At 42.2% G+C, this 17,319-nt stretch overlaps 1 protein-coding gene and 1 long non-coding RNA gene across 2 annotated transcripts in view; both read left to right on the plus strand.

Annotated features, from left to right (window-relative positions):
• Positions 1-17,319, plus strand: part of LOC105467102 (SPARC (osteonectin), cwcv and kazal like domains proteoglycan 1) — a 514,664-nt gene that overhangs the window by 46,986 nt on the left and 450,359 nt on the right. The window lies entirely within an intron of this gene.
• The window catches only part of LOC139363763 (uncharacterized), a 60,738-nt gene that overhangs the window by 32,520 nt on the left and 10,899 nt on the right, over positions 1-17,319 (plus strand). The window contains exon 1 of the long non-coding RNA XR_011624658.1: positions 1-15,580. This exon is cut by the window's left edge and continues 32,520 nt beyond it. This is a non-coding gene — a long non-coding RNA (uncharacterized lncRNA). The remainder of the gene's footprint in view (positions 15,581-17,319) is intronic.

A 17,319-nucleotide genomic window follows, 5' to 3' on the forward strand; every position in this document is an offset into this window, starting at 1 on the left:
ATTTAATGTATATTTCTTCAGAATTTATATCTGGGCGGTGGAGGAAACAGACATAGGATAGATAATTGCCCATGTGCCAAGGGTACCATGTAAGCAGAGAGGGAAACTATAGTTTTTGCATTTGAAATGCAAGTAATCAAAATACAAGTACCATTGTGAGTCAGAACTATGCTTTGGGGATTTGTTTTTGTTGTTTGTTTTCTCACTAAGAATTATTACATAAGGTATTAGATGAGACATGTCACCTATGCACATTACAATTTCAATTTTTAGGGTGTCTGTTAGACACATCCAAATTAAAAAGATGACTTCTTTCAAAACTGTTGTGTTATAAACCTTGAATCAGACTCACTTTTCTTCTTTACTAAGTGGCAGTAGGTAATAGCCAATGGAAATGGGGAAAAAGATAGCTAAATCATTTGGAATGTGGTAAGCCCCACCCTTTCAAAATGACGGCTTCATAATGACTTGGCAAAACACTCCATTTTCATATTTTCTTAGTATGTGCAGCAACAAGCCAGCAGAATTGGTATAAAAAATACATATCATTGGCAAAAAGCTCATCTAATCATAATATCATTTTGATGCAAAACAAAGAGCATGTGATGGCAAAGTTATATACCACAAATGTAAATAATTAAATTTTGGCTTGTTTTACAAAACATACTTTCAAGGTTTTCTACGTGGTTAGTGGTCTAAAGTATGTAGTTGTTATATGGATTGAACATCCCAAATCCAATATCTGAAACACTGGAAAATCCAAAACATTTTGGCCATCAACCTGATGCTCAAAGGAAATACTCACTGGGGCATTTTGGATTTTCAAATTTGAGATGTTTAACCAAGGTTAGTATATAATGCATGTATTGCAGAATATGGAAAAAATCCAAAATCTAAAACACTACTGGTCCCGAGCATTTTAGGTAAGGGAAACTCAACCTTTAGTGTCTAAAATTACCCTGATTTGTAGAACTCAAAAGCATACATGCTTGCTTACTGAGCTAAAAAGTTATAGGACTGGCTGAAGGATACAAATGTAAATGGGTGAAACAAATCAATGGATTCTGCTAGCAGCATCTTATACAAGCCAGAATTAGTGTGCTGCAATAGGATTAAGATTTCAAGTGGAGGCATAAAATGTGTGTGCAGGACCAAACACAATCTGAATGGGCTAAATCCATTTTTTATTTCTACATAGATCAAGGGAATGAGATTTACCAAGATGATGCTTGTTAAATATTCAAATGAGAGCTGGGTTTCTGTGGTGTTGCAGGGAAAGCACATTAGCTGGATTAGTGCAGATCTTTCATATTACTTTGAGGTAGATTTCTAGAGTCTGTTTATGCTTAATGTAATTCTTCTGTTTGTGTTTATTGTCACTAAAAAAAGAAGAAAAGGAGGTGACAGATGTCCTGCAAAATTGAATACATTGTAAAAAGCACTGTGATAGCATTGAGTTCATCCCTGCTAAGGCTGAGACGTGAGCTTGGGGCAACATTGAAACTGTGTATTGTGACAGTCACTTTGAAAAAAATTCTGCATTGTGCAGGAGTGTTTGGGGGTAAGCAGAGATGGAATGATCAAGCATGGCTTCTGGCTGCAAGGAGCACGCAGTATAAAAGAATCGTGTATACCTCAGAAGGGGAAAACTGTTCTGTTTTAGACTAAGGATCAAGGAGGGAGAGGTGATTCACCCTGTGGCCTGTGGCTTACCTGAAAAGTTTGAGTCCTGGGTAGGGTGGGTCTGTTCCTAGACTGGGCCAGGTGTGGGGATTATCAGTGGCTTCAGAGCAACTGAACTGCTATACTGGGAGAGACTTAGGATCTTTGAGCAAGAGAATGCTATGATTGCTCTTGCATTGGTGGAATTACCTGGCGTGGGTGGGCAGGGCAGGTGAGCTATTGAGGAGTCTGGAAGAGGGGACACTGGTCGGGAGGGTATTTTAGTAGTTTGGGTGAGGGAGAGAGATGGAGCAGCCACAGTGAGAATGGATGGGATGACATGGATGCAGCATGGAAATAGAATTGGCAACATCTAACAGCTTTCAGATGCAGAGGGCTAGTGAGGGGAGAGAGCCTATGACTTCATGCCCAGGTAATAGGAAAGATAATGGTGCTGTTATCAGGAAAAAAGAGGGAGAACAGTTATGAAAGAAGCTGAATGTTGTGAAATTTGGAGCTAACGACTGTCTACATAATTTTCAGGGCCCGGAAAAAAGTGAAATGTGAAGCCTCTTGTTAAAAAGTTACTAAGAATTTCAAGATGGCAATAGCAGAGCATGGCCCTTCTAAGCATGGGCCCTATGTGAATGCACAGGTCACACATCCATGAAGTCATCCCTGATTGGGCTGGAGGTGCTGAGATGCATGTACACCCCACACCTTTCCTGGGGAGATGCACCTGCCCCCATTTTTGGAATGCTAAAGTTAAAAACTCAGAGCAGATTTGCATGCACTGGTGTAGGATGCCACAGAGTGGTGACCAGGGCTGAAAAGGACAAGAATCACAGCAGTCTTTGAGTGGAACCAAACCCACTCTATCCCAGTGGGCTAACAGCTATCATTACCAAGGGTGATAAATTCCCTAGAACAGATGTGGAGACACAAGTCCTCTGATAGTTGTCATCAATTGCAATTTGAGTGAAAACTATTAAAGTTAAGAAGAAAGGTCCTCCATCTTGCCCTTCCCCACCCCAGCATCTCACTCCCCCAAGGGTGTAGCTTGAAGATTTCCTGGGCTTTTTTGCATTGAGGAAGGAAGATCCTGTGCTTTTTGGGAGGTATCTACCATGTGTTTTTGGACACACACTTCCAGAGAGTTTTTAAATGAATGCAATCTTGTTTAATTTTAAAAAATTAATGGTTCATTTATTTCTTATTTACTTTTTGTTTCCTTTCATTTTCTTTCTTTCTTGTTTTTTTAGACAGCCTCTCACTTTGTTGCTCAGGCTGGAGTGCAGTGGCTACGATCATAGCTCACTGCAGCCTGGGCTCAAGTGATCCTCCTACCTCAGCCTCCTGAGTAGCTGGGACTACAGGCATCTGCGACTACACCTGGCTATTTGTTTCTTTTTTTTTTTTCGTAGCGATGGGGTTCTACTATGTTACCTAGGGTGGTCTGGAACTCCTGGGCTCAAGCCATCCTCCTAACTCGGCCTCCGTTAGTGCTGGGATTACAGGCATGAGCCACTGTGGTAGGCCCCTTGTTTAATTTTAGACATGGGTTTTGCCTTGTTTTACAGATAAAGAAACAGGAACTTAGAGAGGCAAGAGGCTCTGAAATTTGACAGTTACTACTTGGCAGAACCCATCTCTGTGATGCTGCCTCTCTTTGCTGGCCATGGAAACACAGACAATCAGAATGCTTAAGATTGAAAAAAACACAGTTTTAGCAGAGCTAATGTTAAAAGTACTTTCTGAGGAAACTAACTGGTTGTTTTATTTAGGGCTGAGAGGAGAGATGTGGGGTGGAGCAGAGGATATTTTTGAGTCAAAATTATTGTACATGTCTCTGACACATGGCCCAGGAGTGCCTGTGTCTGCTCAAGGAGACTCTCTCTCTTTTTGTGCCACTGGGCAGAAGGCATTGGGCCCTTGGGTCAGTTGAGAAGAAATCATTTTCTACTTTGTGATTGTGACCAGCCAGCAGGCTGGAAAGAGTGCCAGGTCCTGCAGCTGTCCCGGGGGCTGAAGCCAAGCATCTCCTTCCTGGCTTCTTAGCAGTTCTGATGCCTTGAAGAAGGGCTTTGAGGGTAGGGAGATCACTGGAAGACTATGGAAGAGAGGTGACACCTGAATGAAGAGTGCTGTCTCCCTTCCCTGGCACCCCGCTGACAACTCTGTGGAAATCAGGTGTCAGGCCAGATTCCTGTTGAAGGGCAGACCTTCTTCTCTCAGGCAGGGCTTTTCTGATAGGGCCCTGCCCCACGGGAGGAGGGAAGTTGGGAGGGCACAGAAAGTAGAGCAGGTGCCAAGTGCAGGATGTCTCTGTACAAAGTGTCTGCTAACTCTGAGAAAGATGGAACAACGGAGAACCTGATGCTTTGGAGTTTGAAATCATCATTGAATTAATTCTGAATGAATGGTTCAAATTGATTGATGGGGAAAAATGTCTTTGATATGCTGCTGTTTATACATGCAAGTTCAAGGAAATTTTACTGTAAAGTTAAAAAAAATCTGATTATTTGTCACTCATACATTCTTACCTGTATTTGAATTCCATTTAGTGGCTACACCTAACGAAAAGAAATCACTGAGTCCTGGCCCCTGTAGTAGGTGTTTGGGGATCTCTGGGGTTGCATTTCACAGTGGAATTCTATCCAATCCTCCTTACCCTAAGAGCCCCAAAGAAACAACCAGATTTCTAATCAGATGATGGTGGGTTGAAGGAGGGTGACCCTAACTTGCTCTCAGATTGCGTGCCCTCTGTAGTACGAACATGAGGTGAGGTGTGGTTCTTACTGAGATACCAGTAAGTGGGCATGTATTTTATTTTTATTTCTGAGATGACGTCTCACTCTTGTCACCCAGGCTGGAGTGCAATGGCATGATCTTGGCTTACTGCAACCACTGCCTCCAGGGTTCAAGTGATTCTCCTGCCTCAGCCTCCTCAGTAGCTGGGATTACAAGCGCCTGCCATCAAGCCGGCTAATTTTTGTATTTTTAAGTAGAGGTGGGGTTTCACCATGTTGGCCAGGCTGGTCTCAAACTCCTGACCTCAGATGATCTGCCTGCCTTGGTCTCCCACAGTGTTGGGATTACAGGCGTGAGCCACTGTGCCCAGCTGTATTTAGTTTTTAATACCAATACTTAATGCCTATTTGATGTTGGAGACTGAATAATATATATTATGGAAAGCCAGGCATCAAGCCCCTGGGCTTTTGAATATATCCGGATTATATCACCTACCTTGAGGTTGCCGATGTTTTTGGCTGGCTTTATAGGGGCAGATTAAATTTATTTGGGAATTTTCTTGCAGGCAGAGATGGAATCCTGGTCATTTCTCTTACAGTTATGGTGATAGGTTCACAGATTCCTGAACAGGTGAGTAGGGGGGTTTAGGGAGGCGTTCCCTACTTCTGGCTTGCAGATCCCTGGGAGAGGTGGGAGGTGTGGTGATGGTGGTGGGTCATGTGTTGTGGGGGGTGATTTCAAGCTGGTGAATCCATGTGTTTGCCAAGCTTTGCCTATTCCATGTGTGCGATTGAGTGTAATATAATACTGATTTATTTCAAAACACCTCTGATTTGCCGGTAGCTTTTTGTCACAGTGTACCTATTTTAATTAAGGTTTTTCCAGATATTTAAGGGAGTCTCCTCAGACAGAAACAAAACAAGTAGAGGACCCCTGGTTTAGGGAACAGCTGCATCCCTGCTACTGGGTCATGCTCTTGTCTGTGCATCCAGGGACATACATTATGAAGCACACGTGACAGTCCTTTAGTGTGGACACTCTTCGCCTCTGCTGGTGAAGGCCTTTCTCAGCTGTTGCCCTCCTTTGCTCCACATTAGGCAAGAAGGAGCAGTAATTTATGTTAGGAAACAATGAAAAACGTTAGGCTGACCTTTTGTTCAAAATAGGCATTTCTGCTTATGAGAATCTGCTTATAAGAATTATCTCCATATCTGTACTCCCCTATTCATAGCAGCATTAACCACAACAGCCAAGAAGTGGAAGCAATCCAAGAGTGCACTGATGGATTGATGGGTAAAGAAAATGCAGTGTATACATACAAATGGGATATTTTTCAACTTTAAAGGCAAGGACATTCTATCACATGCTACAACATGGATGGATGTTGAAGACATAATGCTAAATGAAATAATCCAGTCACAAAAAGACAACCACAGTATAATTCCACTTTATGCAGTATCTAAAGTAGTCAAACACATAGAAACAGAAAGTAGGATGGTCATTGCCAAGAGCTGCGGGGAAGGGAAATGGGGTATAGTTTAATGAGTATAGGGTTTCAGTTTTGCAAGATGAAAAATTTCTGGTGATTGGTTGCACAACAATGGGAATATACTTAACAGTATTGAACCGTACACTTAAAAATGTTTACAATGGTCAATTTTATGTTGTTTTTAAAATTACAATAAAAAGAATCATTGCATTTTCTAGTTTCTAAGCCATGTTGATTTGTGCCCGTCTTGTCTTTTCCATGGTGTTGGCACCTTCCCAATTTTCTCATACTGTGCATCTCACATACCTTCCTTGTATGGGAATTCCTCAGAATGCAGGTTAGACTTGTTCTGGGATCTCTCACCTGTGGGATCCTGCTGAGACCAAAGGGAAGACTGCCTTTGCCTCTGGGCCCCTGCCATGGTGGGTATCTACTCTTCATGTCTCCTAGCATCTATAATCTGTTTCTTCCTGACCCAACAGCTCTCTGGAGATCTGTGTCATTTTCTGCAGCTGCATTGATTAGTTGCATCATTAGGTTTACTTTAATTGCTGTGACTCTGCTGTTAACGATTTATACAAGGTACAGCAGGAAAAAAGTCTTTGGGTGCTTCTGTCTCCCCCAAAGATAAAATGTAACCATTTTCCCATGTCATTTGAATTTTTATTGTTAATAAATGCCTGGCACTGTTTTTTTTTGGTGTGATGTTTAAGTCCAAGGGGATATGTGGAGCCTGCATATACATAATTTAATGTAGGACATAGAATTTTAGTGCTGGAAGGGATTCCTGAGAGCTTTAATTTCAACTTCTTCTTCTTCTTTTTTTTTTTAATAGGGGAGGAATTTGGGGCCCTGATTAGGGAAGTATTTAATGGCAAAACTGGAATCAGGCTTAGGTCACAGTTTGTATTGTGTGCTCTATTTCTTGATGCATCCCCTTGGAATTTATAAAACTATATCTAGTTCCAGGGATCTGAACACCATTCATTTTAGAGCATAATATATCTATTAGCTTGAAGTGATTGTATGTCCAGTCTGTCAGCAGTGAGAAGTGGCTGTACCTTTTACAAATTCTTCAGACCATGTCTGAAGTCCTATGTCAGTTGCCTTCTCTTTACCCCAGATAAGTGCTTCTGGTGCCATGTGCAAAAGTCACCTTTTGAACTTAATGCTTCCAAAGAGTTGGCTATTAGAGGATTGCTGGATTAAATAGTTTTGAAAATGGAAAAGTTCTTCTATAACGTGACAAAAATCATCCTTGAATTAACCTTTCTTGGGAAATAATGTTTGCATTCACCTTTGACTCCCTCTTCCCTTTCCTCATTTAAACTTGTATGATACTCTTCAGGGACCTTATACATTACTTCTTGCGAGATTATAAGCTTCCTAAGCCTCCCTGTTGCCTCTGAGTGCCCAGCACATGGAAGAGAGTTTTAATTTTTTTTTTCGTCTTAATCTGGCTGTACTGAATTTAAGTAGACCGTTCATAGGATTGAAGGAAAAGTATGATCACAAATAAAATGCAGCTTGCTAATGCAATGTGAATAGCATTTTGTAACCAGTTAGAATTAGCCACACCCAGTTTCATGGAGAGGTGAAATTTGGTCTCAGTTCTGAAGACTGGGCAGATAATTTGTGAAGATAATTTTAGTAGAGGAAAAATAGCATACCCAGGAAGAAGGGAACATAGAGAAGGGGGAGTGGAGGAGAAAACGCAATATCTAGGGTGGAGGTGGGCAGTGGACTTTCCTTTTGGAGTGTTTACTTGGCTCATGTGAGCCCTGATGCTCTTCCTCATTCTCCACCATTTGTAGTCGTGGGCTCCTCCATGGCCATTCTGTCTGGAAGCATCCTGCCAGATATCTACATTTGACTGAGCTAGGGACAGGCCCCTAACCCAAGATCAGAGCCTCTTTCCTGAGTATTTGGACTAGGAGCTGGGAGAGGAACTTAGGTAGCTGGATTTGTGTCATGTGAGCTTGGGAGCTGGGAGGTGGATAACCTGGTACCTGCCAGGAGGCTGGACAAGCAGAAGAGAATGGTCAGCAGAAGATGATTTTCCAGTCCTTAGGGCCTTGCCTGGTTGTAGGGCCTGGCCAAAGCCCTGCCTGCACATCCATGTCAATATTCTTGTGGCTGCGGCATAGATTCTCCGCAGGTCCCCACTCTCCTCTGGGGAGAAGTGAAGATGACTATATTACTTGCATCTAAGAGTGTTAAGAATAAAGGGGGTCTCAGGAAGCAGAATGAGTCCTGGCTGTATCTCAGGAGCTTGTTGCTTGGTGTTGATCCCCTTGGAGGCCAGGTCTAGTGGCTTGCTTGGTCTTAGTGTGCCTGGGTCAGTCTGTTCTCTCTGCTGTGACTTAGCACCTCTGGCCATTCTGAGCTCAGCACCTGAGAGAGGGGATCATTGGTTGGAAGCTTATGTATATCTGGTAAAGCTTGGACACCTACACTGCATTCTGCACCCAATCCTATTGTGACACCAGGCAGAGCCCATGTGATCCATGCTCAGGCACTTGAGAGGGTGGTGAGTGAAGGAGCCAGGGTGCTCCAAGGAGCAGAAAGACATCACAGGGAAGATGATGTAGGGTTGGATGTAGGAACCTGCCTGGTGGACAGGGAGAACAGGGGGAGCATCTAGGCAGAGGTAGCAGGATGTGGGAAGAGCAGATGGGGAAGAGCATGACACAGGGAATGCAGGGAGAAGTCCAGAGCAGATGGCATTTGAGAGAGAAAGGGAGCTGTGGTTGCCCTCACAGGTGGAAGTTAGGTCACAAAGTGCCTTCGGAGCCTGGCCTAGGCTCACTCTTCATAGGTAGGATGACTGTACATCTCACTGTGTCATGGTTTATGCCTGTTATCCTGGTACAATGATGAATAGTGCCCCTCTTTCACTCCCAAAAGTGCCCAGGTTTGATAAGAAATGATATGTTTGTCCTAATTTTAGATGATGGGACCTGATGAAGGATTTTAAACAACAAAGGGACAGGGTGAGATTTCAAGTTAGGGAGATGATTCAGGAGGCAGGGGAGAGGATGGAGGGACAAGAACATGCCTGGAGGCCAGATTAGAGAGAAGGGCCTGAGCAAAGCGGTGGTAATACAATGGGGAAAGACAGTGCTCATGTGAAAGCTAGCAAGGAGGTACAGACCACAGCTCTTGGTGAACCCATGGCTGTCTGGAGAGGGCACTAGTGAGGGTAGCTGAATAAGGGCATGCTTTGGCAGGGGTGCAGTTGAAGTTTGTTTTAGGTCTGTGGTTTGGGGTCATGGGGAGGCCGGACAAGGAGTCAAGTGTGGACCTGAAAGTAGTGGTCTGGGGCCCAGGAGAGAAGACTGCCCTGGGACAGACATCTGCAGGTCATTCGGTTGTAGGTGAAAACTGGATCCATCAGTGTGGATGCTACTGTTCAGGGGAAGTGGTGTCACAGAAGAAGAGAAAATGAAAGACTAATCCTTTGTTTAGGGATACAAGTGTTTAAGGAAAAGGCAAGAAGAAATGAGTGCTCACAAAGTACATTGAGAAGGATTAAGGAGAGAAGGAGAAGACCTAAGGGCATGGCAGGATAGTTGTTACCATGAACTGGAGGTCTCCTATGACTCACATACTATGCTGAGAACTCCAGGTCCCTCACTTTGCAAATCTGCAGCAGTTTTGCAGGTGGGTGGAATTAGCCATGACTTAGGGGCTCAGAGTTTAAATAACATGTCCAAGTTTAGCTGTCCAGCCAGAGTGGCAGACCTATTTTTTGTTTTGTTTTTATCAAAGTCCATGTTCTTTTCCACCCCATGGGAATGGTGGTAATAGCAGAGATGGAGGCTCCAGAGTCCAGAAAAGCTCCTCCTTTAGGGGACCTCAGCAACTTAGGCAGATGTCAAATTGGAGGAACTTGAGCATTACAGGTGCCAGTGAGAGGGAGGCCCGCTGGGTTCGTTTCTCTGTTGGCCCCACTGAGCAGGTCACATGACAGAGACCTGGACAAGAAGGCTGTTTAAAATGGAACATGAAAAACAATGCCAGGGATTTAATTGCACCATGAATTGTGGCCAGAAAAGGAACCTAGCAACAAACTCATTTTCTGCTGGGCACAAGGCACAGAGGACCTACTATAATTATTTCTGTTTTTTCCCTTGTTGGCACGTGCCTCCCTATTTAATATTTCCTTCCTTAAGTGCACATGGTGGATCAGTTTTTATCTAAGGTGCTGTTGTTAGAATTGTCTAGCTACGTTGTAAAGAGTTTGTGGCATCCTCAGTAGGTGTGAATGTAGACACACACCTGAATCTGGCATTTATGGAGCACCTACTCTGTGTGCAAGGTAGTGTACTTCAGTTTGTACATGCACTATCTTACTTAATTCTTGCCACAACCGTGTGAGTTAGGTAATATTATCATCGTCATTTTACCAGTGCAGAAACAATACTAAAGGAAGTTAGCAATTTGTACAAGATCCCATGGCTAATAAATGGCAAACTGGGGATTTGAATCCAATTGTCTCTGGCCTTCCCAGTTACTCTCTACATCTTCTCTGGGCTGGTGTCTTACCAAGTCAGAACCTCCTTGGCCTGCATCTTCCCCCCCCCGCCCCCGAACTATAATTGTTCTTGAAGACTCGTAAGGGCTAGCATGACTGTTTAAAAAGTAACTGGTTGAATGACCCACAACATTTCAAACAACCCATGTAGAGGCCTTAGTCTGCAGTTGGACTAGCTGAGGTCTTGGGATTAGCTGAAGTCCCAGGAGGAGTGGATCAAGATCTGCCAGAATGTCATCAGTAAGTGAACACTCCAGGCCTGTCACTGACAGACTTTGTTCTTTTTGCCTCTTTAGAAGTGGAAGGAGGCTGTTTCTGAGACTCAAGAAATTGTGATGCTATCAAACACCCTGTGGCCTTTCGGGGTGGCTCTGGCACCTTTATTATTGCAGGTGACATGCTTTCTGACTCTGTTGGGGGTTCTGCACCTGCCTAGTTGTGAGTAGGTAACTGCTCATCCCCAGAGAGCTGGAGTGAGTGTCATTTTAAAAGCCAACGTCTTACTACATAGACAGAAACATTCCCTCTGTTTGAGATCTCTTGCTTATGGATTTTCTTTTGTTACCAGAGTGGGTCTATGCTCTTTTGCTAGTGAATTACCCAGGAGTCAATGGCCCATGCACAATGGATTGGTGTTGCCATCCATGCAGCATAAGACACAGCTGCCAGCCCTGTGTGACTGGGACCCAAGGGTCAGAGCCTCTGAAGTGATTACAAAGCTCTGCCATTAGCCATTTTTTCCTTTCCCTTCCTGTATGCCAGGGAGCCCTGCAAATATGCATTTGCTCATTTGCCTGTGGTGAGCAGTGGTTTAAGCCTGGCGGGTGGCTAAGATGGCTGATTTGATTTATCTTACTAAATAGTATGATTTGATAAAAGTCAGAATCATAGACTTAAAGCTGGAAGGAACCTTGGTCCAGTCCCAGCAGAGAACACCAAGGCTGCAGAAAGGTGGCGATTTCCTTGGCTAGGTCTTGAGGAGACTCCGAGGTGACAGCTGAGGCAGCGGCCCTCTGCCTTGTACCCTGGTGATTTTTCTCTGCTACCACTTCAGATGTCCCCATGGCAAATGCTTCCAAGGCTGGTCCTGTTGCCTAAGAAAATTGGAAAAGAAGATTATAAAGAGATTGCAGAAACTTCATCAGTTTCCCAGTAGCTGTTGGTGAGTTTCTTCTCAGCCACTGTAATGTTGAACATCGGATTGTGACTCACCTATTTCTATCCAGAATCACAGGAAGAGTTGTGACGAATGTTCAATCACCTGCAGACAAGTGAACGAGCATCAGTTGTCATATTAGAAAACTCCTTTATTCTTCAGGTTATTAAAGAACTATTACTGCCCTCCAACAGTCATGTAATAAGTGAAGCCTCCTGAAGCTGAATGGCAGCAATAAGTGCCTCATTTGCACCTAAGGATTCACTTGCTCTCTCAGCAAGATCTGGGTCAATAGACATTATTTTCATAAGACATTCATCTTTCTTTACTCATATTAGACAGGCTTATTTTTTCAGGAACTTGCTTTTGAAGCAGTAGGCTTTGGGGAAAAAATAAAACTGGCAGATTATAAGAATAAAAGCTTAAATCAAATTTAGATATAAAAAATAAAATATAACTTCCAGGGAACCAAATCACGACACCATTTCCATTTATATCAACACTTCACCATAATGTGGTTTAGACTCAAAATTTGATTCTGAGTTCTGTAAGATGATTGCTCATAGCAAAGGTACAGTTATCCCACTGGATGGTGCTTAAGTTGGAGAGATCATTTTAAAAAGATCCTGAACAGCAAGTGGCAGGGGTTAACCCTTGACATAATCAGATTTCACTTACGAGAATTTGTCATGTAATCATTCCTGTAGCTCTTGGCTTTGCTCTTTAACGAACATCCCTCCAAAGCTATCTGTACATATTCTTCCCTACAATTACATTCTTGGGCCATGCAAACTTATTTCTTCCCTCCCTTTCTTTCTTCTTCCTTTGTCTTTTCTTTTTCCTTCCTTCTCTATTTTCTAGGAGCTTTTCTCAAGTTTATCTTTCAACTCTCTATTAAGTTTTCCATGTCTGTGAATATACACAAATATAGAAATGTAACTTTCCAAGCCTTTTTTCTTTTGTCTTTCCAGATGTCGTTTTATTTTATCATATTATTACTACTTTACGGTTACTATCCTTTCTTATCTCTCTAAAGATATTCATGGTAATTTTTAAAAAGTTTTTTCTCCCTCCCCGCAGAGTTTTTTCCTCCAGGGTTCTTACTTTCTTTTCCCCTCTGTTTTGATCTCCATTTTCCCATAAAAGGCTTTCCTCCAATGTCTGATAATATTCAGTTGTTGGTTCATCTGTAAGAGGGACTACAAAGCTGTTTGGAGGCTTTGATGTGTGGGTGGGGCTAGTCGACTCTGAGCTTCACTGTAGGGTGATCTGGCTGGGCTGTTTGATTAAGAATCAGAGTTGGTATCTTTAGGTCTTTCCTCTTAGGCTTCTCAGACTCCTCAGAGAAGATGCTTATCATCTCCCACCTGTAGAGTGAAGGGCCAGCTGCCATTTTTACTGGAAGCCAGCGAGGATGAGAAGGTTGTGTTTGTGTGTGGTGGGGTATGTGTCTTGGCATCTCCCTTTAATACTCCTAATTTAAATGAGGTACCACAGCCTTAAACCTATGCCCTCAATGAACAGATCCTGTGATATACTAGTTAATAAACCTGCTGTATTTTGCCATGGGAGAGGAGGAGCAGGCAGCTCTGTTGTACAGTGGCAGAGGAGGTCTAGGGGCCTGACTGCTTGATCACAATTGCAATGAATTCTTCTTACTTTAACCCTTTCACCCCCTACCTCTGGAGGAATCTATTAATATAGCATGAGCTCCTCAGCCTTTTGGGACTCCCAGTGTTAAATGGATCAGTCCTTAGCTGTCCCTGTGCTAGTTTACACTTCAGTGTCCTCAGATCAGCAGAGACTTTAATGAGTGAGGAAGCCCAGGGCAAGAGAAGGGAAGTGGCTTGTCTGTCCTCACAGAACTAGTTAGGCCAGAAGCTGGCTTAGAAACTGGGTCTTTTGACTTTTCCTCCAGCATTGAAACTATCCTGTGTACTTCACCACTGTGTCACAGCCACACCCACATGCAACATCCTCATCCTCTGTCCCTTCATCCCCCGTCCTCCCCTTCTGTTTCATGTGACTGCCACACTAATCCTATGAGTTAGGCTTGATTATCTTGATTTTACAAATAAGGAAACTGAAACTCAGATGGTATGATTTGCTTGTGGCCACAGAGCTATTTAGTGGTAGAGCCAGTGTCTGACTCCAAAGTGTGCTTTACTGATGCATTGTACCCTCTTAAGTCACGTGTTGAGCTGTTGAGCCTTGCCTAAAGAAACCAAAGTTTCTGAAAACTTTACGTACTTTTATCATGTACTTTTACAGCTGACTTGACTTGGAAAACATAAGTAATGGCTATTTTCCTTGTGATTAGGGAGTCTGTCTAGTCTACCTCCTACTGCTCCGCAATTCAGCAGCCTGCCTGCCAGTTCATTTGGACTGAGAAGAGATGCTCCCTTCCTTTTCGAACCTATGGGTGGGAATTCAGACAGACATGTCATCAGGTTCAGCTTGGTGGCGTGTGTGTGTGTGTGTGCATGTGTACATGTGCAAATATCTCCAAATGAAATTTTAGAAATGAAGTTTTCTTACAAAGGCACACAGTGGTGATAGATTGGTCAACACATTCTAAGAGGCAAATTGGTTGTAGACATTCCCTCCCAGGGCAGGACTGGGTTCACTGATTTGAGGACTTGTATTTCTCCTTTGGGTTGTTTAGGAGGTGCACTGAGGAGCTGCTTGGCTTGGGTTTTCTCTGTTCCCTGTAGTCTTTCCTCTGTTAGGCAAAGTGTTACCCTGGGGCATTCCTCTCACTTTCCCACATCCCATTAATCTGCAAGTCCTCTCATTTTATCTTTAATTATATTAATCCAAATATGTCTTGAACTCATCTACTCCCATCCGTTTTCCCATCTCTCCTTGAGGGCAGACCGCCATTATCTCCTGCCTGGACCCATGCAGGAGCCCCCAGTTCCTGGTCTCCCTCCCTGCTCCCTACTTCTTCCCCCACTGCCCCCTTCCCTCTCCCTCCCTTTTTCTCTTCTCTTTAAAAAAGCTCATAATGTATTCAACCTAAAAAGGGAAGAAATTCTGACATATGCTAAAACATGGGTGAAGCTTGGGGCCATTATGCTAAGTGAAATGAGCCAGTCACAAACAGACAAATACTGTTAGGATTCTACTTAGATACTTAGAGTAGTCAGAATCACAGAAACAGAAATTAAGGTGGCAGTTTGCGGGGACTGGATGGGGAGAGGGAATGAGGGGTTACTGTTTGATGAGTATAAATTTCAGTTTCTCAAGATGAAAAAGTTCTGGAGATTGGCTTCAGTGAATTGACTTAGCACTACTGAACTGTAGACTTAGAAATGGTTACTATAGTTTACAATAATCTGTACATTTCAAAAGAGCTAGAAGGGAATAATCTGAATGTTTCTAGCATATGTAAATAACAAGTATATAAGGTGGTAGATACCCCAAGTACACTCATTTGATCTTTACAAATTATATGAATGTGTTAAATTATCACATGTATTCCATAGGTTTGTACATCTATTGTGTATCAATTAAAAATTGTTTTAAAAAGGTTAAGATGGGCAAGTTAATGTTTATTTTGCCACAATTTAAAAAAACTACAGGATTTCTTTTAGAAGTGATAAAAATGTTCTAAAATCCATTGTGGTGATAGTTGCACAACTCTACTAAAACCTATTGAATTGTGCACTTTAATTGGGTGAATTGTATGGTATACGATGATGATCTCAATAAAGTTGCTTAAAAAAACTTAATCTCTTATTGCATACCCGCTTTTTAATATGTATCAGGGCTGACCTCTGTCTCCTCTGTGCTCCTCTGCAGGGACTGAGAGATGGTTTTCATGAGGAGATATCTCTGTCTTGGCTCAGCTCCAAAGGCTAGTCATTCTGTCCCAAACTGAAGTTCCCTAGAAGGACTTTGGCTTGGTTGTACGCACCTCTTGGGATGAGATGGAGGGTCAGGAGTGGCGGGAGAGTGTACCATGATGGCAGAACTATCAGAGGTAGTTGTGTGATTATTTTAAGATGATTTTTTATTCTTTGAAAATATAAAATTGGCACTGAGCATGAAAGAACAACTGTGAGTCTGTTACATAATGTAGCCCATCCTGATACTAGGGCTTTTGGACCCATTTGTCATTCATTCATTCCGGAAACGTTGGGCCCTCTCTGTCAGACCCTAAAGAGAGACAGGCATGTCTTTCATGATGTGGTGTTGAAATTCAGGCATACAATCTCAGACTTTCTTTGCTTGGTGTAGTTTACTTAGGAGTAAAAATGTATAAAACACACAGGAATAGCATAACAGGAAATGTTGCAGAATCCATATGAGGAAAATCACAAAAATTTACTGACTGACATAAAAAGAGACTTCAATAAATGGAGATGTGTGCTGCCAGTTTCTCTCTGTGTGATAAAGATGTCAGTTCTTTCCAAAGTAATGTATCATTTCACCCCATTCCAATCAGCATCTCAGCTGGGGTTTTCTTTTTCTTTTTTTGGATTGTGTCAAATTATTCTCAAATATGAATATGCTGGCTGGAATCGCTAAAAAATTTTTTGGAAATGATGCATAATAGGGGAGATTTGCATTTCCAGATATAAAACATACTCAAATGATGCTAATTAAGACCACGTGGTTATTATTGCAGGAACATGCCAGTAAGTGGAACAGAATAGTCTAGAAACAGAGCCTAATGTGAAAGAGGGTTTAGTGCATGATGGAGGGAAAGGATGAATTATTTAATATATTCTAAGTTACTACTTGGAAAAAATATGATTAGAGCCTTTCCTCACCCTATATACCAAAATAAATTTTGGTTTGATGCAAAAATTTTAATAATAAAAAACGAAAAGTAGGAAAAATTGTGGGTAACTCCGACATTAGGGAAGTCAACAGAAACAAAATATCACCAGAGGAAGAAAACTCATTTCTCCATATAAAATTTATATATATATATATATATATATTATTTTTATTTATTTTTTTTTTTGAGACAGAGTCTCACTCTGTCACCCAGGCTGGAGTCCAGTGTGGAATTCTGGCTCACCGCAACCTCCACCTCCTGGGTTCAAGCAATTCTCCCTGCCTCAGCCCCCTGAGTAGCTGGGATTACAGGCATGCGCCACCACGCTCGGCCAATTTTTGTATGTTTTAGTAGAGACTGGGTTTCACCATGTTGCCCAGGCTGGTCTTGAACTACTGACCTCAGGTGATCTGCCCGCCTCAGCATCCCAAAATGCTGGGATTACAGGTATAAGCCACCACACCCAGCCAAAATTAGTGTTTTAATAAGTAAAAAAGCTCCCCCAAGAAATTAAAACTAAGATGCTGGTAAAAAAAATCTAAGAAAAACACACGCAACAAAGCATTAATTTTGTTAGTATATAAATAAGAACAATACTAAAACCTTAGTGGGAAAATTGGTGATGGGTGTAAGATGGCAATTCACAGAAGAAATACAAATAGCTAATAAACACGAAAAAAATCTTAAACCTTTCAATGCCTCCCACTTTACTTAAAGAAATACATTTTATAGGATGGCTTATATGTGCCCCTTAAGAAAATCATGTTTTCAAAGAACCCTTAATATCCTAAGGAAATGAGTTTAATATGAAGCAGAAACAACAGGAGACAAAATAATGTATCAAAAATCTGTAAAACAAAGAGAAACATACAGAAAATTGGTAAGACATTCACTGAAAGTTAAGTAATACTCTTGGAAAGGAAAGAAGAGAGTTT

This window comes from Macaca nemestrina, chromosome 6 (genome assembly GCF_043159975.1).
Source record: "Macaca nemestrina isolate mMacNem1 chromosome 6, mMacNem.hap1, whole genome shotgun sequence".
In the NCBI taxonomy this organism is placed as follows: domain Eukaryota; kingdom Metazoa; phylum Chordata; class Mammalia; order Primates; family Cercopithecidae; genus Macaca; species Macaca nemestrina.